The sequence below is a fragment of the Corvus hawaiiensis genome, chromosome 2, assembly GCF_020740725.1.
Source record: "Corvus hawaiiensis isolate bCorHaw1 chromosome 2, bCorHaw1.pri.cur, whole genome shotgun sequence".
Classification (NCBI taxonomy): domain Eukaryota; kingdom Metazoa; phylum Chordata; class Aves; order Passeriformes; family Corvidae; genus Corvus; species Corvus hawaiiensis.
Genome location: NC_063214.1, coordinates 121,817,189 through 121,837,091, shown reverse-complemented (window position 1 = coordinate 121,837,091; position 19,903 = coordinate 121,817,189). Strand labels below are relative to the sequence as shown.

Below are 19,903 nucleotides of genomic sequence, written 5' to 3'. Positions count from 1 at the left end.
CCGTGTCAGCGAGCCGCCCGCCCGCCTCGGTGCCCGGGGAGCCGCCAGCTCATCCCGGGCAGCCCCCTGCCGTGGGCACGGACACCTCCCACGGCGCCGGGTTGCTTCGAGCCCCGTCCAACGTGGCCCCTTCCAGAACCTTCCTCGTCCTCAGGACAGCTCAGTGCACCCCCGGGAGTTGGCCGTTCTCAGAGCTTCTCAGGGCACACCCAGGACCTTCCCCATCTTCAGAGTCCTTCAGTGCACGCCCAGAACTTCTCTGTCCTCAGAGCACCGCAGTGCAGGCCCAGGACCTTCCCCACCCGCAGGGCACCCCGAGGACTTCTCCATCCTCAGAACTCCCCGATGCACAGCCAGGACATTCCTCATTCTCAGAGCACATCAGTGCTCACCAAGGACCTTCGCCATCCTCAGAGCACCTCAATGCACCACCGGGTCTTTCCCCATCCTCAGTGCACCCCCAGAACTTCTCCATCCTCAGAGCTCCCCAATGCACCCCCAGGACCTTCCCCATCCTCAGAGCTCCCCAATGCACCCCCAGAACTTCCCCATCCTCAGAGCTCCCCAATGCACCCTCAGAACCTTCCCCACCCTCAGAGCACCCGCAGTCACAGCCATGGGGTGACCGGCTCTCAGGTGGCTGTGCCCAGCTCTGGGGGCCCGAGGAGCAGCAGGATGGAGGTAAAGCTGCGTGTCTGGCCTTGGTGCCCGAGTCCTCCCTGGTGAGGGAGATTCTGGACACACATTTCATTTCCCAGCCTGGCACGCACCCCTGGCGTGGTGCTCACGTGCAGCCGCCGAGGTCAGTGACACACATACCTCCGGCTGCAGCACATCCGACACCAGCGTCCAGCTGGGCTGTGCTGGAAGCTGAACCACTGCTCCCACTAAAGAAGGCATTTGAGGGGCCTGGGGGCTTGTTTGAACACTCAGTCTCTTGTCCACAGCAGAGACTTGTCCCTCCCTTCCCTCACACCGGTGCCCAACAATGTGGCTTTGAGGAGAGACACGTTTCTGCCTAAGCTGTTGAAGCCCTGATTGCTCGGTCCCATCCTCAGGACAGAGGGATGAGAGAGCAGCCCCACCATGCCTGAGGCTCGAGGGGAAGCAGAGAAAGTGGCAGATCTCGAAATTAATCAACTTGAATGAAATATCACTGGAATCCCAGCCCAGCCAGAGAGGCCTCAGCACCTTCCCTGCAAGCTCCAGCCATGCCCTTTCCATAGCCAGGGTCGTTTGCCTTTGCTCTGCCTGCACAGGGAGGCTGCCACAGCCGGTGCCACGGATCCTGAGGGCAGGAATGGGAATGGAAAACAACTCCCAGCACTTTCCAGCAGGACTTGCAGCTCAGCCAGCCCCGGTACTGCTGTGGGCCTGCCTCGTCTCAGGCAGGTGTGAGCTCCCTGTGGTTCCCAACACATCCTGTGCCCTCCAGGCATGAGGGCTGTGGCAGTCCTGGGAGCTGTTTTGGGTACTGCTACAAGACAAATTGCCTGTGCAGAAGTGTTTACAGGTATTCCCAAGCTCCCACCCCTCCATGCTCAGGCAGTAATTGCCAGGCAGCTGACAGGGATAATTTACTGCCTGTTGGTGCTCACAATGCAAACTCTCCCTGGGTTTGCTTCCCTTTACTTTGCTTCCCTGTTTGGTTTCTAATACAGTGTTGTCTGGCCTGAGCTTCTTCCTTGTTCTGAACGTGTGCCTGGCAAGTTCAGGAGGAAATCCAGGTGAGGTGGGAATGGCCAGGTATCCCTGCCATACCCACCTCAGGCATTCCCACCCTCCAGCTGCTCCTTGCACAGCCACAGGTGACCCGTGATGTTCTCTTTGTCACATTTGGAGCTGTCACATTGTGGCCAGGGGCAGAAAGGAGTGGGGAGAGCTCTGATTCCCAGTTCTCCCAGTGCTCTGCCTCCTTCAAACACTCCTCTGGCAGAAGAAAAGGAAACGTGCAATCCCTGTCCCTGTTGTCTTCCCAGGGCTGCTTTCAAATGCCAGTATTGGATTCCCAGCTGCATATAAATTTACAGTCACTGTTCATTCTCACTTCTGACTCCGTTCCACATGGAATCTCCCTAAATCCACATCTATCTGCATGTGGATTTTTGGGAATCCCCCTTTTGGGAATCGCCCGCCTTTTTGGGAATCCCCCACCCCCCAGCTGTATTTAAAGCTGTCTCAAGACCTCCCAGACATCAGCCTGAGCCCTTGTCCACTTTGGTCTGTGATGGGATTTGCTCCAGGCAGAAACACTTGATCCTGAGACCTCATAAACCCATTCCCAGGTGGATGTTTGATATCTCTGGAATGACATCTGGGTGCCTGAGGGTCTCTCCTGCATGTCAGCAATGCAGGTAGTGACTACACCTGTCTGAGTGTCACACGTGTGTGGGCATCTCACGGAGCATCCCAGAATCCCAGAGTCATCAGGGTGGGAAAAGCCCTTCAGCATCACCCAGTGCCACTCCAGTCCCACCAGCATCACCCCAAAGCCTGTCCCCAAGGGCCACATCCAGACTCCTCCTGAGCACTCCCAGAGACAGCGACTCCCTGGGCAGCTCATCCCAAGTAATATTCTCCAATCTCCACCCTGAGCCTCCCCTGGTGCCATTTGAGGCCATTTCCTCTCCTCCTTTCCCTTGGCACACGGCAGCAGAGCCCGACCCCCCCTCACTGCCCCTCCTGGCAGGGACTTGTGGGGAGCAGTGAGGTCCCCCCTGAGCCTCCTCTGCTCCAGCCTGAGCCCCTTTCCCAGCTCCCTCAGCCGCTCCTGGGGCTCCAGCCCCTTCCCAGCTCCCTTCCCTGCCCTGGACACGCTCCAGCCCTGCCAGCCCCGCCCTCTCCTGCCCTGTCCATCCCTTTGTGGAAGCTCGGGATGATTCCCAAATCTTTCACCACTAATCTAAGGTGTCCACCAAGTCCAAGCTACCTTGAATCTCACAAGCTTGGTTTTTCCTCCAAAAGCATCCAAAGACTGTAGGATATTTAATATTTAATATTTAAAAGCAGAGGGTTGGAGAAGAAGGTCTGAACAGTAAGTGGTGGCTGTGCCCTCATTAAGGAAATAAAAACTCCCCTAGCAGAGATTTTATTTACTTTATTTAGGTAATAAGTGTCATGTCAAATGTCCTGACTTTTTCATGCTGGAATTTGGGCAAACCATCCTCTCTACATCCTGCTGTCTCTCCCATCCATCCCTATCCCAGAGAGCAGCACAGAGAGCATGGATGAATAACTTCACCCTTAATAAATCACCCTTTGTAACTTAGCACAAGATAAAAATATGTCCTCATGCATTCCCTATACGTATGCAAATACAGGTTTTCTTTGGAAAAGATGTTGGGAATGTTTGAGGTTGTAACAAAGTGGGGCTCTGTCCCCAGGGAACAGGGACAGGACAAGGGGAAATGGCCTCAGGCTGTGCCAGGGGAGGGTCAGGTTGGACACCAGGAGGAATTTCTCCCTGGAAAAGGTGGTCAGGCGCTGGAAGGGGGTCACAGGTTGGACTCGATGATCTGGGAGGGCTTTTCCAACCTCAGTAATTCTGGGATTCTATGAAAAAATACCCTGCAATATCTCATAGACTCCTGACAAAGAAGCTGGCCCAGCATGGCAGGGTTAAGGAGGAAAATGAAAGAAAAAAATGGCACTATTAAAAGCTCAAAATCACCATTCAGAGCCTCTCTTACCACAGCAATTTTGGGTTTAAGTAATCTCTTGGTTAGGCTGGACTAAACCTCGTTTTGCACCAGGTCCTGTGTGCACCACAGAAGAGCCAATTCTCTTATTAAAACCTTTAATTTCTACCTATGACTCATCACTCAATATCAAAATGAAATCAAAATTTATCCCAGGTTTAGGACTGGGATATTGGTTATCTCCAGCTCCAGATCACGAGGGATTTCTGGAGGTGTCGGTAGAAAAGAGGGATTGCCTGTGGAAAGAGGAATTGCCCTGCCAGGTGAGGTTTTGTTTGCCTGGGTATGGGCAGAAGTGTAGGACAGGTCCAGGCCTGTTCTCCCTGCTTTTTCCTCACTTCTCCAGGAGGTTTGTCCCTGAACACCACACATTTCAGGTGGGTTTAGGATTTAGGACTAGGATCTAATGAGAGGATGTAAAAGAGGGGAAAAAAGGAAAGGAAGGAGAATAGATGGAAAAAGATTGGGATGAGGAAAGGGTAGATTTGAAGATTAGGACAGGGAAAGATGGGAGATGAATGAGCTGAAAGAGAACAGGAAAAATCATGGATTTATGTGTCCAGAGGAGGCACGAGGATGAGCAGAGGGATGGAGCAGCTCTGCTGGGAGGAAAGGCTGCGAGAGCTGGGATTGTTCAGCCTGGAGAGGAGAAGCTTTGGGCTGAGCTCAGTGTGGCCTTGCAGGGCCTGAAGGAGCTGCAGGAAAGCTGGAGAGAGACAATTCCCAAGGGCTGGAGGGCCGGGAGCCAGGGAATGGCTTCCCAGTGCCAGAGGGCAGGGCTGGATGGGAGATTGGGCAGGAATTGTTCCCTGGCAGGGTGGGCAGGCCCTGGCACAGGGTGCCCAGAGCAGCTGGGGCTGCCCCTGGATCCCTGGCAGTGCCCAAGGCCAGGCTGGACATTGGGGCTGGGAGCAGCCTGGCACAGTGGGAGGTGTCCCTGCCATGGCAGGGGTGGCACTGGATGGGCTTTAAGGTCCTTTCCCAAACTCAAACCATTCCATGGATCTGGGATCTTTCTTGTCGGCTCCCTTCAGGCACTTCCTTTAGGTCACCCCAAAGCTTCTCCTCTCCAGGCTGAACAATCCCAGCTCTCGCAGCCTTTCCTCCCAGCAGAGCTGCTCCATCCCTCTGCTCATCCTGGTGCCTCCTCTGGCCTCTCTCCAGCAGCTCCAGGTCCATCTGCCACAATGGGATGCTGGACACGATGGAAGGAGTTTGGATTCTTTTCGCTGTTTACTTGTTAAAAAGCTGCATAATTGCACACATCCAATCTGCGTTAAATGAGGACTAGGTTGCAAAATCAATACCACATAATGAGGAGCGTTATTTCTCCTTCCTCTCCTTCTCATCTGCATATGCAAAGTAGATAATTGCCTACTTTTCTTTTCCATGGGCTCTGTGCCACATTTATTTTTCAGGGTGGAGCCACTCTGGAGCTGTGTCAGGATGACACAGTGGAGGAGGCTGCTGTCTCCAGAAGTTTTTCCACATTTGTTTCAGCAGACAGAAGATGAGCAGGAATTTTGCATGGGATCTCATGAGGAAAAGGATGAGCTCTTGGGTTTAAACCAGCTGGGATGTGCCTTAGGAAGGGATTGAATCCCTCCTTCCCTACATGGGTGAGGCTGCACAAGTCAGTTAAACTACACTTCTTGCAGGTGGCCGTGAATTTCACCCTCCCGGTTTCTGAGTGCCTGAATTGACATTTTGTGGTCTCATTTGCAGAAGTGCTGAATGATCCCAGATGGAATGAATTCAATTGGTGCTACACATGTGAAGTGCTCTGAACGAGGAAAGCAGCAACTTCTTGAAATGTTCACTTGAACTCTTCTTGGCTGTCTCAATCTGAGGAACCAGAATCTAAAGAACCTTCATCTGCAGGTAATTCCAGCCCAAGAGGAAACAAAACGTGTTTATGGCTGATTGTTCTTTTCTATGGAAAGGGTAGGAAGGGGCATCTTCCTGCTGTTTATCCTGATGTCCCAAAAGTGTCCTGCCCACCAAAAACCTAAACCCAGGATGGTCAGGAAAGTTGTTGTGACTCCCCTGCCCCTCTCACCCTTCTCCTGAGTGTTAATGGCTCTGCCAGGTGGGACCAGGAGTCTCCAAAATTCCTGACAGGAGGGGGCAGCGGCCCTGGCACAGGGTGCCCAGAGCAGCTGTGGCTGCCCCTGGATCTCTGGCAGTGCCCAAGGCCAAGTGGGATGTGGAACCTCGTGGAAGGTTCGCTGTCCATCGCAGGGGGTGGGGCTGAATGAGCTTTAACCCAAACCATTCCATGATTCCATGGTGAGGGAACAGCTCTAAATGCAGGAGCAGGCAGAGGGAGAAGCTGCAGAGTCACCACCTTTGGTTCCCGTGTCCCATCTTCAGGCCACAACTTGATTAAATCCCAATCAGTGGCTCATTAACCCTCCAGGGTGAGCAAACTGGGGACAGGAATAAAAGCAGAAGCCTATCAGAGTGAAAACGAATAAAATCAACATAATTAGCAATGGAAAGAGAAAGTTCCAGGAAGGTGGGGCTGTCCTTTAGGAGTTAGAGCAAGACATTGGTGGAAAACTGATCTGCTCTTCCACAGGGCTGGCAGGATGGGAAGAGGTGACACAGGGAATGCCAAAATGATTGATGGCTTTTCCCCTCACTCCTCAGCAAGGAGAATGAACAATGGTCCATTGAGTAACCACGAAGAACAGAGAGAGCAGAGCATTTCGGTGAGTTGGGGCTTTTCCAGTCAGCTAGAGCTGGCAGAAACCAACTGAGAGGACGTGGAGGACTGGCTGAATCCTAGAGGAATCCACAAGGAATGCTTTGCCACACCTGGGGAGGGAAGAGCAGGGGAAAACAAAGCAGCTTGGGGAATGGCAGGGGAGAAAACAGCCCACCTTGAATTCCTGGAAATTTCTGGAAACAAATAATGAAACAAAGTTTTCTTTTGTGCGTGGAAAATCATGAAATGATAAGTGGAGGCCAAGAATGATTTGCCAGGAACAAATCCTGCCGAGCCAGGCTCATTTCCTCCCCTGACAAGTAGCAGCTCTTACGGACAATAGATATTGCATATCTTGACTGGAGTGAGGCTTTCAGCACAGCCTCCTGCGAGGGAACTGAAATGAAACCATTGTAGGGTGGACTCAGCTGTTTGAAACATCAAAAACCCTCCAAGAGGGTTTGATGTTGGTGTGGAAAAATGATGGAAAGCGTTTTTACTGATGGCCTGTCCGGGGTTTGTGTTTTGGAGGATGGTGGATCAAGTGGGAAAGTTCTACCAGGATTAACATCTTGATCCTTGAAGAAATGGTGTGAAAACAGCAGGATTCAGTGCAGGTGTAAACTCAGTTTTAGATAAGAATAAACCCCACAGTGGAAGGAGCCAACAAGGCAAAAATCCTGGACAAAAATCCGTGGGGATTTTGGAAGGTGCTCCCTGAGAATTAACAACAGTGTGGGAAAGCAAGGATTGTCCTGGAATGTCTAAATGGGCTGGTTGGGATGCGTGGAATAATTTCTGCCCTCCCACTCAGCCCTGGGGAGGTGTGAAAGTGAAAAATGAACGATTCCCTTTGGTCCCTGAACTCGAGAAACCTCGTCATGGTCTCCAACTTCCTCATGAGGCCAATTAGAGAAAGTCCTGGGAGCACAAAAAGGTGCTAAAAGTCTTTAAAAATGCTGTCCGTGGAGGGAAATCTCAAAGAACTGGGTTTGGTTGTTTTGATCTAGAGAAAATAGGACAGAGAAGAAACATGATGAGAATCTTCAAATGCGTAACAGGTAGAAGGCAGCAGGAAACTCTCAATGCTTAGAGGGGAGCAGGCAACTTAAACAACATCCAGAATTACAAATTCTGCTGGATATGAGGAAAAACTTCCTAGTTAGGGAGTTAAGGAAGCCTTGGGATCTGTGGAGGGCTTTGAGGGGGTTACATGCAGCTGGAAACAGCATCACTGATTATTGGTGTCTTGGGAAGCCCAAAGGGAAGAAATTTTGAGGCAAATGTACCTGAAAAAGTTCCATAAATGGATTTGGAAGGCTCAGGTGACATCTGGAGCTGGAGACATCGCGAGGGTGCTGTCCATGGGTGAAGCATCTCTCAGCTCCCAGGAAATTCTTTCCAGCAACCTCAAAGCAGGAAAAAAACCAAAAAATTGTCTCTGACATGCAAACACTGAAAGGTTTCTGAGCCCCAGATCATTTCTTGAGGTCCCTTTGTGCCTTCAGTGATTGTAAACAGACACAGAATGGCTGAATTTCTGCTTCGGTGGCTTCCTACCACAGATGGAAAAAAGGATGTTCAGCTTCGTTGGTATCTTATGCAAAATAAATAAATAAACCAGAGAAATAAATTAATAAATCCAGGCAGGCTTCATCCCTGTGCATTTCTGGCAAGAGCAGCCTGAAATCCCATCACCTGGGAGACAACCAGGGACTGGCCCCACTGCTTTGTCAGGGGAAGGACAGGTTTTGTCAGGGGCCTGAGGGATGGGATTGCTTGGATTGCTCTGCAAACATCTGGGAGGCAACAGCCCTTGGCCTTGGCCTTGTCCCAGAGCCAAGGCAGGGAAATGAGGAGCAGCAGAGGTACAAAGAGCTGGGAAGGGACTGGAGCACCAGGAGAGGCTGAAGGAGCTGGGAAAGGGGCTCAGCCTGGAGAAAAGGAGGCTCAGGGGGGACCTTCTCAGTGACAGGGACAGGACACTCAAGAGGAAACAAAACGTGTTTATGGCTGATTGTTCTTTTCTATGGAAAAGGGAGGAAGGGGCGTCTTCCTGCTGTTTATCCTGATGTCCCAAAAGTGTCCTGCCCACCAAAAACCTAAACCCAGGATGGTCAGGAAAGTTGTTGTGACTCCCCTGCCCCTCTCACCCTTCTCCTGAATGTTAATGGCTCTGCCAGGTGGGACCAGGAGTCTCCAAAATTCCTGACAGGAGGGGGCAGCCGGGGGGGTCGGGCTCTGCTGCCAGGGAACAGGGACAGGAGGAGAGGGAACGGCCTCAGGCTGGGCCAGGGCAGGCTCAGGGTGGACAGCAGCAGGAATTTCCCCATGGAAAGGGAGCTCAGGCCTTGGGAAGAGCTGCCCAGGGAGGTTTGGAGTGTCCATCCCTGGAGGTGTCCCAGGAAGGGCTGGAGGTGGCACTCAGTGCTCTGGGCTGGGGACAAGGTGGGCATCGGGCACAGCTGGGCCTCCATGGGCTGGGAGGGCTTTTCCAGCCTCAGGGATCCTGGGATTCTCTAATCCAGGGAAATTGGCTGAGTTGCCACTTCAGCTCCTTCCAGAGGGTTCTGAGGTTGTGCTGAGCAATCCTCCCTGTGCTGGGGAAGTGATCATGGAATTCCATGCAATTAAAATGACGCCTCCCCCACAAAGCCTCTCCCTGTTTTTCCAGCTGTTTGTCCTGTTCTCTGGGCAGGAGTTGGCTGCTAATAAATTGTGTTGTGCAAATAGAATATCATGAACCAGCTGATCCAATTTAATCAGATTTAAACCCACATTTTTTTCCAAGGAATCCCTAACCCAGATTAATTTAGGGGAGTGATGAGGTTTGATCCCTTTACCCTTAGAAATCACACATGCAAAAGCCATGTTGCTGTTCACAGTGCTGATATCCTGCAGAAATGCTCAGAATCTGGTAAATACATGAGAAAAAGCAAAAAAAAAACCCCAAGGAAATGGATTTCTCCCTTGTTCCAGTGGAGCCCACCTGTCTCCTGCTTCCCTGATCGTGGTGGCTCTTCCCAAATTCCAGTTTATTAAAGTGAAGAATGTTCAGCCAGGTTCTGTCTCTCCCTTTCCTACAGAGACCATTTCTGCACCAGGTTTCTCTGGACGTTCATTCCTTTTCCATTCAAAATTCCTTTTTCCATACAAAAAGTGTGTCTGGGCAGAAAATGCAGATTTCAGACATTTCTTCAGCATCTTCAGGTCTCAGAGAATCCAACTGGAATTGTGACTTCGCTCCAACTCTCATGGAGCTGTTGCCCACCTGCAGGTCCCTCTGTGCTCCAGGCACAGCAAGCCTGGTGCTTCCAAGGGTAGATTCCTTGTGCAGGACTTCTGATGGAACAGGAAATGTTTGGATTTCCATTTGGAGGCCGACTCCATCTAAAGATTCCACAATCCAGAACATGCACAGGTGGTTTTGTCCAAGAAATCCCCAGGAAAAACCAAAAAGCCTCCGTAGGTCACCGTGGAGATGTTGGAAATATTCACTAAATGAGAAATCCTGGAAACACAGGGTCGAAAGAGACCTTCAGGATCACCCAGTCCACCAGCACCACTCACTTGGAGAAGCGTTGCAGATCCCACATCATTCATTTCACAAGATTCAGGAATTCTCTCTTGGAATGGCACAGAAAGGATTCATCAGGCACCTTCTTTGTTTCCCTCTTGTGCTGCCAGGTGGAGAAAAATCGTCCTGGGGGGCAACCAAAGTCCTTGCTCTTAGTCTTGCTTTCTTCATCAGAGTGATAATTTAAAATTCAACATTTAAAATGCTAAACAGGATCCCGTGGTTTTCCCCAAATCGGTGCTCGCTGGAGCCACACTCCAAAGGAATTTAGTCCTTGCTACAATATATTAAGGATTCAGTGCCATGTGAATAATTTCAAATCTTTTGGATAATCCACTTATTCCTGCACGTGCAGCCTGCAGCAGACATCATAAAATATAATCAGAAGCCTCCAATTCAGTTTGTGCTGATGATTAATGCAGGTGTTAATTCCTCCGATTACCATTTGTGCAAAGTTACTCTGCTTGACAAAGATCAGGAGCTTACAGGTGTTGGATGCCACTGATATCATCGACCTGGGGGTTTAAATCGCCTGGGAATTCAGGAGGCTTTAAGAAGTGAATCACAGGTTTTCTCAGACTGCTCTGAAATTTCTGGGAATTGGTGTTCCTGCCTGGATGGGAATTCAGCAGTGAAATGTCTTTGAGAGGCCTTCAAGCACCCCGCCCCAGGCTTCCAAATTGAACGTAAAAGCCAGGAGATTTGGCTGAACCTCCCCAGATGTGGAAGGTTTGGGGGTTCAGGACTGAGGTCAGAGCTCACCGCGGGCTGCAGCTCCTTCCCAGGGGCAGCTCCAATCTCAGGGAGCAGGGACAGTGCCTTGATGGCACCTGAGCTTTTCCATGAATTTGCAGGAAGTTTCCTCAGGGCACTGCAGGAACCAGCTCCGGCTCATCTGGAAGAGGGAGAAAGCTCCAGCTCAGCTTGTGCAGTGTGGGGTTTTTATTCACTGGGAAGCAACAAAGGAAAGGCCTTGGAAGAAAACCCTGCAGGCAGGAAAATGTGAATGCCTAAAAATCAACATCTCGGAATCACAGAACAGTTTGGGCTGGAGGCACCTCAAAGCCCACCTAGCCCTACCCCTGCCATGGCAGGGACACCTCCCACTGTCCCAGGCTGCCCCAAGCCCCAATGTCCAGCCTGGCCTTGGGCACTGCCAGGGATCCAGGGGCAGCCCCAGCTGCTCTGGGCACCCTGTGCCAGGGCCAGAGGCTCAGCTCTTTCTGCCACATGTTGAATAAAAGCTCAGAAACCTCTCTCAGGATCTCAACCTCAAAAAACGCCCCCAAAACCATACAGCCAACAAGGGAGAGCTCAGAGCCCCTTGCAGGGCTTAAAGGGGCTCCAGGAGAGCTGCAGAGGGACTGGGGACAAGGCATGGAGGGCCAGGAGCCAGGGAATGGCTTCCCAGTGCCAGAGGGCAGGGCTGGATGGGAGATTGGGCAGGAATTGTTCCCTGGGAGGGTGGGCAGGCCCTGGCACAGGGTGCCCAGAGCAGCTGGGGCTGCCCCTGGATCCCTGGCAGTGCCCAAGGCCAGGCTGGACATTGGGGCTTGGAGCAGCCTGGGACAGTGGGAGGTGTCCCTGCCATGGCAGGGGTGGCACTGGGTGGGCTTTAGGATCCTCGTGAACCCAAACCATTCCATGATTGTACAATTCTGACAGATGAAAACAATTTCCAGCATCATTTCTTATTGACACCAATCCGTGTCCAGAACCTCTCACTTCTTACCTTCCAAGAAAATCAGGATTCCCTTTCCATTTGCAGCCCTGCTGGCTCTGCTGTGCCATTTAACACCCAATTTCCCAGCCCAGCAGGAGCAGGAGCTGCTGAGCCTGAGTTCCCAAGCTCAGCAAGTCAGGGCAGGCACAGCCTAGCAGCAAAGCCCAGCTCTGCCAGGCGTGTCCTTGTGTGTCCCTGTGCCCAAACACTCCCACCCCACTGCCCAGCAAGGGACAGTGGAAGGGGACCGTCCCTCAGCAGGCACAGGGGGGATTGTTGGGGTGTCTGTGCAGGGCAGGATGATCCTGTGGGTCCCTTCCAGGATACTCTTGCTCCTCTGATTCTGTTTGTGAGGTACCACAATGATCCTCAGCAGTGCATCCTGGTAAAAATCGGATTTTCCGATTTGTTTCAGCAGTTACAGTGTCTGGGATATATCCAACCCTTTTTTTTTAGTGGAAGCTGATCCACCTGACAGTGGGAATTGCAATGAGTGCAGGGCAATTATGGTCTTGATGCTACCAAGAGTGAGGTGAAGCAGAACAGAACTTTGTGTGTTGTATCAGCAAAATGTAGGGATTTATGTCCCAAATTTTCCCAACAGAACAATTCCCTCAGCAAACACATCTGGAAAACAACCTGTGGAAAATACAGCAACGGTTGCAGGGAAGTTGGAAGCCAAAGAGCCCCTTGCAGAGATGTTGTGAGTGCTGATACACCAAAAAAGAGAATATTTTAGCAATTCCCATGTTGAAACGAGATACAAAAAAGTGAAACAATGACTTGTGGCGTTGCTTTACGGGATGTGGAACCCTGTGTGTTGTGTAAGAAGATGTTCCAAGGCTGCCAGGCAGAACAACTCGTGCCCTTCTCAGCAGAACTCAGCGAGCGAGTAACAGCAACTCCTTCGCTGGGTTTGGAGCAGCGGAATCTGCACAGCTCCCTCGCTGTCCGAAACTGGAGGATCCGACACAATCAGCAGTTCCCAGGATCACTTCTTTTGCTGATGCCTCCCTAACGTGCCCCATTCCCAAGTTCTCATGGCAATCCCAGATAAAACAGAAGGTCCCCAACGCCTCCCTCCCGTTCGTGGGGCAGCAAAGCACAGAATCAAACCCTGAGCATCCCCTGCAGCGAGGCAGCAGCTGGCAGTGCTGGCACCTTTCCCTTGGCACCACCAACCCCTCAGCCCCCGGTGTGGAACTAGCACAGGGAGCCCACAGCATGCCCGCTTTGTTTCCTCAGCGATTTAGGAGCGGCAGCAGCGGCCACACCAAACCCGTCCCGTGCTGCGCCCGGGCCAGGGGACAGGGACGGGCACCGGGCGATGTCCCCGCAGTGCCGCCCGTGGCACAACCCGCGCTCGGGATTTGCTGTCTGTGCTGCACGGAGCCCTCACCCCGAAGCCCTCCTGAGGCTCCCGTGCTCACACGTGGGGCGGTGACACATTCCCACCTCCCTGGTCCCGGCACAAGGATCGGGAGGCGTCGGGAGATGCGAGTGCCAGCGATGCGCAGGGCTGGCTGCGGGCATTTCCATGGCAATGCCGTTGTTTGTCTGGAGCTTTGTGTGTGCCAGGCGCTCTGGGAAGAGGGAACGAGACAAAGCCCAGGCGATTTGCGGATGGATGACCCGGGGCTGCAGCCCGTGGGGGGACCTGTGCTGTCATTCCCGAGGCAGGTGTGGGTGCAGTGTGTGCTTTGGGAACAGGGAGAGCTCTTGGAGGAGGCCACAAAGGTGGGGAAGGGCCTGGAAGAGCCAACCAAGGAGCAGCTGAGGGTGCTCGGAATGTCCAGCTGGAGCACAGGGGGGCTGAGAGAGACTCATCAGGGACTGCATCCCCCATCTCTGCTCCTGGGACAGGGACAGCACTCAGGGAGCAGCTGGAGCTGGGCCAGGGCAGGGTTAGGTTGGATTTTAGGGAAAGGTTCTTCCCCCAGAGGCTGCTGGGCACTGCCCAGGCTCCCCAGGGAATGGGCACGGCCCCGAGGCTGCCAGAGCTCCAGGAGCGTTTGGGCAGCGCTGCCAGGGATGCCCAGGCTGGGATTGGTGGGGGGTCTGTGCAGGGCCAGGGGTGGGACTGGGTGATCCCTGTGGGTCCCTTCCAGCAGAGCAGATTCCATGGTTCTGTGCTCATGGAGGATTTCTGGGCCTTATTTAATTTTCAGGACCACTCAGTGCTGGCACTGCAAGAAGAGATGGGCGGAATGAACGGGGGGTGAAGGAGGAGCAGCACAGACCAGGAGCCACCACGGCTTTGGTGGCAGCACCAGCGTCACCTGTGGACTGCAACACCAGCACCCCTGGGATTTGGGGTTTTGGTGGCTTTAACTGAGGTGGAGCCGTGTTCCACCTGCTGCAAGCTGAGTGTGGGCTGGGGATGAGCACACAGTGCAACAGCAACAGAGAAAACAAAGCAGAATTTCATTTCCTGTAAGAACCAGCAGCTCTGCCCTGTTTGGTGATGGCTTCTAACAGCCACACTGGAAACAGCAGGAAAATTACCCTTAGAAATCCACAGGACCAAACAAATGCCCTTTAGCAGAGGGGTAAGGCAAAATTTACCTTTTTTAACTTCCATTCCTGCGCTCTTCACATGAAATCTGAACGCTGACCAGCACGAAAATGCCAAAGAAACTGGAATGCTTTAAGTTTGCTTTCTTTCCCGTCTTCAAAAAAAAAAAACCGCAAAAGGCTCTTACCACTTTGTAGCCCTACCAAAATAAATGATTACCAATAATGAAATTGTTCCATATCACATAAACAATGGCCCCAGGCCTCACTTTTTGGTGGATGATTTATATCTTATGGTTCCCTTTGGCAGGGAGAGAAACAGCTCTGGCTCTATCTCGAGATAAAAACTATAAACACAAATATCACACAGCAAAGGGCACTCCAAGTTTTGAAGTCCTGAGAGGCACAATCCCAGTTTTTTCCATAATGTCACCTCACCCAGGGGAAACTGTTCCAGTTTCAGCAGATTCCTGTTGGTTTCTCAATTTCAGTGGGCAACACACAATGGCTGAAGCCTGGGAGAATCCAAGTGGGACTTTTTATGTTGTGTCCCATCCAAAGATCCCTCCGTGGATGATCCTGGAACAACTGAGCTTTCCAGGAAATCCTGGCTTCTCCTCCTAGGTCTTTGTCCACAGCCCAGCTCAGCTGTTCTCCCCTCTGGAGAACGATCCATGAGTTTCTTGCTCTCTGGCTGCCCTTCCAGACCACAAGTCCCTTTAGTGCAGGACCCAGGAATGAGAGAAGGAGGACCAATATCTACAATTATGTAACTTGGCACCACCTGCTCTGAGAGTGGTGTTTGGGAAGGAGGGGAAAGTGAAACCCCCTTTGTTCAGTGGAATTTTCCTCCGTGGATATGTTGGATCTGCAGGGGCCAAGTTCTTGGAGGTGAGCTGGAAAAGAGGCAATAAAATCTCACAGCCCTGGAGGGCAGAGGGATCCTGGGCTGGGTCAGGTCAAGGGAGGGGATTCTGCCCTGGGAGACCCCACCTGTGGAGCCTCCAGCCCTGGGGCCCACCCAGGAAGGACGTGGAGCTGCTGGAACAAGTCCAGAGGAAGCCACAGAGCTCCTCCAGGGCTGGTGTCCCTCTGGAGCCAGGCTGGGAGAGCTGGGGGTGTTCACCTGGAGAGGAGAAGGCTCCAGGGAGAGCTCAGAGCCCCTCCAGGGCCTAAAGGGGCTCCAGGAGAGCTGCAGAGGGACTGGGGACAAGGCATGGAGGGCCAGGAGCCAGGGAATGGCTTCCCAGTGCCAGAGGGCAGGGCTGGATGGGAGATTGGGCAGGAATTGTTCCCTGGGAGGGTGGGCAGGCCCTGGCACAGGGTGCCCAGAGCAGCTGGGGCTGCCCCTGGATCCCTGGCAGTGCCCAAGGCCAGGCTGGACAATGGGGCTTGGAGCAGCCTGGGACAGTGGGAGGTGTCCCTGTCATGGCAGGGGATGGAACAAGTTGAGCTTTAAGGTCCCTTCCCACCCAAACCACTCCATGATTCTACGGCCTGGGAGAGGGAAGAGAGCTGAAGCCCAGGGATGGACAAGCTGGTGGAACGGCAGGGTTAGAGAGTGGAGCTTCCTCCTCTTCCCTGTTTGCTGAACTTATTGAGGTCCTGGAAGGAGGAACCTTTCTCTGGCAGAGGCCTTAGGGGCCATTTCCATCCCAAACTTCTGAAGTGCTGAAGTTTAATGGCATTTTCACAGAATCCCAGAATCCCAGACTGGTTTGGGATGGAGGGACCTCAGAGCCCATCCAGTGCCACCCCTGCCATGGCAGGGACACCTCCCACTGTCCCAGGCTGCTCCCAGCCCCAATGTCCAGCCTGGCCTTGGGCACTGCCAGGGATCCAGGGGCAGCCCCAGCTGCTCTGGGGAGCGCCAGCTCCTCATTCCTGTGGGCACCACGCTGGTCCCATCTTTGCCCACCCCAAAGCAGCTGCTGGGAGGAAAAAGGGCTGTGGAAAGGGAAAATGGACCTGGAAGAGGCTGCTGAGTTCCGTGAGTGCTTTTCAACAAACAAGCAAATGTGATAATGGGAGAAAATGAGAGGCTTTTCCTGGCTGAATATGAATGAGGGATTTCAAAGGGAGAAATCCTGCTCTCAGGATACACTTGCCGTATTTTCACAAGGATTTGTCCTTCAGAGATGGATTATACAACTTTTCTTATTACAGGAATGGGAAGATTAAAGATCCCAAACGCTCTGTACTTTGGAGTTGTCGTAATAAATGTGCCAGGAATCTGGGGAGATTTCCAAAATGCATTTTAATCCATAGTAGGCTGGAAGTTGTGCACTGTAAGGCATTTTCATTGTTAGATGGCAGTAAATATAAATTACTGAAGCATCTGAAAATCCTGTTGCACCCAGCAGCTCCCAGAGCATTCCAATCCTGTGTACACAGGCGTTTGGAAGGGAGGAAGGCAAAAAAGCTGTGACAAACCACCACTTAATGACACATTTGCCAAATGGAGCTGGTGGTTTGCATGCACAAAAGCTCTTCCTGCACCTCCTGAAGTGCACAAACAGCTTTTCTCCATGCAAACCACCTCTGCAGGATGTCCACACCTCCATCCAGGATGGTGCAAGGGCAGGGAGAGATGGAAGACCCAGATTTGCCATTGTAGAGGCCAAGCTGAGGTCCCTTTTCAAGTTAGTTTCCAGCTCCTCATTTAAATACATCTTTTATATTTATATTTTTATAGACTGAAATGTCTAGAAGAGAAGCCATTGGGAGTTAATCTCTCTCCCCTGCCCCAAACCCTTATTTCAGACCCTCCCAACTGTGTTAGATGTGAAAGGTCTGAGCAGGGAGCGTTATCAGAGGGACTGCAGTGCCCAGGGGATGAGTCATGGAGCAGAATCCCAGTCCTGCCTGTGGACAGAGCACTTGGAACACAAAAGGCTGGGAGGAGGAGGAGGAGGAGGAGGGACAGCACTGCAGCAGCCCCCAGCTCCTGGGAGGCTGGAGGTGGAGCTGGCGGGTGAGAACTGCAGGAATTGTTTCCATCACATGGTTAATGACTCAGCAGCCTTAGCCCAAAATATTTATTTTTTCTCCTCTCCACCAGCTCGTCTGTGGAAGAGAATGGGGGCACTGGGAGAGGGGAGGGAGGCTGGGGCTTTGCTGGGTGAGCATCACACGGGTTTTCCACTCCGGATTTGCCACCTCCAGGGTTGGAACACCTGGGCTGTGACACCCCCAGAGAGATTCCAGCTGGATTCGGTGCCCAGAACTGTCTGGAGTTTTGGGCATCTCAATATAAAACAGGTCTGAAGCTCTTGGAGAGTGTCCAAAGGAGAGACACGAGGATGGGGAAGGTTTGGACAGCGCTGCCAGGGATGCCCAGGCTGGGATTGTTGAAGTGTCTGTGCAGGGCCAGGGCTTGGATCAATGATCCCTGCGGGTCCTTCCAGCTCAGGAGATTGCAGGATTCTAAGCTTGGATCAAGGCCTTCAGCCAATAAATTCACCCTTCTCTTCCCCAGCACAAGGAATTTGCACCCCCAGGAGCTGTCCTGAGGTGCAACTGGAACCCCAGCAGCGACGAGGGTGCAAAGCAAGCCCTGACCACGCTGTCCCTGCATTCCCAAACTCTGCCTCTCCCAGCCCCGGGAGCTGCCAGGAGGGGAGGAATGGCCAAGAGGGGGGTGGGAGGAATCCTCATACGCTCGGGCCACGCTGAGGCTGCTGCTGAGCTCGCTCTGTTTCTCCTGCTCCCAGAATAAGAAGTGAGATGAGCTGTACTTTTATTTTAGGCCTAGCTTAAGCACACCCAAGGCTGGCTTGTGCACAGACCCTGCACACTCTGCCCCTCCCTGGTGTGCATTATGTCACCGTGGCCCCAAATCCCTCCACTTCCAGCCCGGCTTCCACACAGAACTTCTGCAGAGCAGTCACTTCCCGTGTTTTCCCTGCTGTTGGAGAAGTGTTAATGTGGATTTTGGTGCCTATCTGGCCCACTGGCTTCTGTTCCCAGCGTTCCTAAGGACACCCACAGCCCTGGGCAGTGGAGCCTTGCTAAAGCCTCCCACCAGCCCCATGGCACAAGAGCTCCAGGCTGGAAGGTCACATATTCCTTCCCTCCTGTTCATTCCCACTTTGGGGAAGCCCTGCCCTGCGAGGACACTCAGCTGCCTGCACTGTCCCTCCAGGGATGGGCACTCCAAACCTCCCTGGGCAGCTCTTCCCAAGGCCTGAGCTCCCTTTCCATGGGGAAATTCCTGCTGCTGTCCACCCTGAGCCTGCCCTGGCCCAGCCTGAGGCCGTTCCCTCTCCTCCTGTCCCTGTTCCCTGGCAGCAGAGCCCGACCCCCCCGGCTGCCCCCTCCTGTCAGGGACTTGTGCAGAGCCACAAGGTCCCCCCTGAGCCTCCTTTGCTCCAGCCTGAGCCCCTTTCCCAGCTCCCTCAGCCGCTCCTGGGGCTCCAGCCCCTTCCCAGCTCCCTTCCCTGCCCTGGACACGCTCCAGCCCCTCCAGGGCTCTCCTGCAGGAGCCAGAACTGGGCACAGCCCTCGAGGGGCCTCTCAGTGCCCAGCACAGAGGGACAATCCCTGCCCTGCTGAGGACATACATCTAACACCAGAAATGCCCCACTGGCTCTTTTTTAGGTGCCAAGAGCTGCCTCAGAGCACAGTCTGCTCCCAGCAGGATCTCGTAGGGAGGAGCAGAGTCCAGCTGGGCTCTGAGGCTGCAGGAAGGGTCACCACTTCTCACTCAGCATCTCCACCATCTGTGCTGCCCTACCCTCTTACTCAGGGGCAGCCAACGCCACAATCCAGCTCTTAATTTAGACCCCAAATGTTATTTATGAGTTCATCATCTCAGATGGACTCGGTCCCAGGAATCACTGCTATCAAAGACTTGTTAAAGCCTCTGTTTTACAAATTAACATGAATCAATGCCTCCCCTTGCTGTCTATTTGTGTTCCCTGTTCCCATCTTGTAGGCAGGTGCTCCAGAACTCAGGTGCACATCCAAGGAGTTGGAAGAGCCCCTCTGAACTCACAGCCAGGCTGATACTGAGTAAGAAAATGTAAATTTGCTGAAGTTTGCCACTCTCAGGCACCTTGCCTATCAAACAGAAACACCCCAAGGAGACTAAACCACGGTCAGCCAAACGATCTGACACAATCCCAGAGACATCAGGGTGGGAAGAGCCCTTCAGGCTCATCCAGTCCCACTGTCACCCCAGCATCACCAGCATCACCTGAACCTTGTCCCCAAGTGCCACTTCCCTGATGAGGCGTATCGATATTTGAAGTGATTTCCAAGAAGAAAAGCCAGAAGGAAGTGACAACTTTCAGGATCAGCACCCACTCTGCAGCCCTACAAGCAGGGTTCACGTCAGCCTGGATTTCTGCTGGGCAGATCTGAGGACTCCTCTGGTCCAAAATTAAAATCCCAGGTATCTCAGAGACCCATGGAAGGGTTTGGGTTGGAAGGGACCTCAAAGCCCATCCAGTGCCACCCCTGCCATGGCAGGGACACCTCCCACTGTCCCAGGCTGCTCCAAGCCCCAATGTCCAGCCTGGCCTTGGGCACTGCCAGGGATCCAAGGGCAGCCCCAGCTGCTCTGGGCACCCTGTGCCAGGGCCTGCCCACCCTTCCAGGGAACAATTCCTGCCCAAAATCCCATCTATTCCCACCCTCTGGCAGTTTAAAACCATTCCCCGTGTCCTGTCCCTCCAGGA

The 19,903-nt window shown here is 52.9% G+C and overlaps 1 long non-coding RNA gene across 2 annotated transcripts; it reads left to right on the top strand.

Moving 5' to 3' along the window:
* Positions 1-5,151: 5,151 nt before the first annotated feature.
* Positions 5,152-14,681, top strand: LOC125321709. 2 transcript variants are annotated; one of them, XR_007201654.1, is made up of 4 exons: positions 5,152-5,317; positions 5,424-5,579; positions 6,351-6,412; positions 13,877-14,681. It is a non-coding gene; the product is annotated as an uncharacterized LOC125321709 (long non-coding RNA). The 2 variants fall into 2 exon arrangements; XR_007201653.1 differs by having other exon boundaries at positions 6,280-6,412.
* The last annotated feature ends 5,222 nt before the right edge of the window (positions 14,682-19,903 follow it).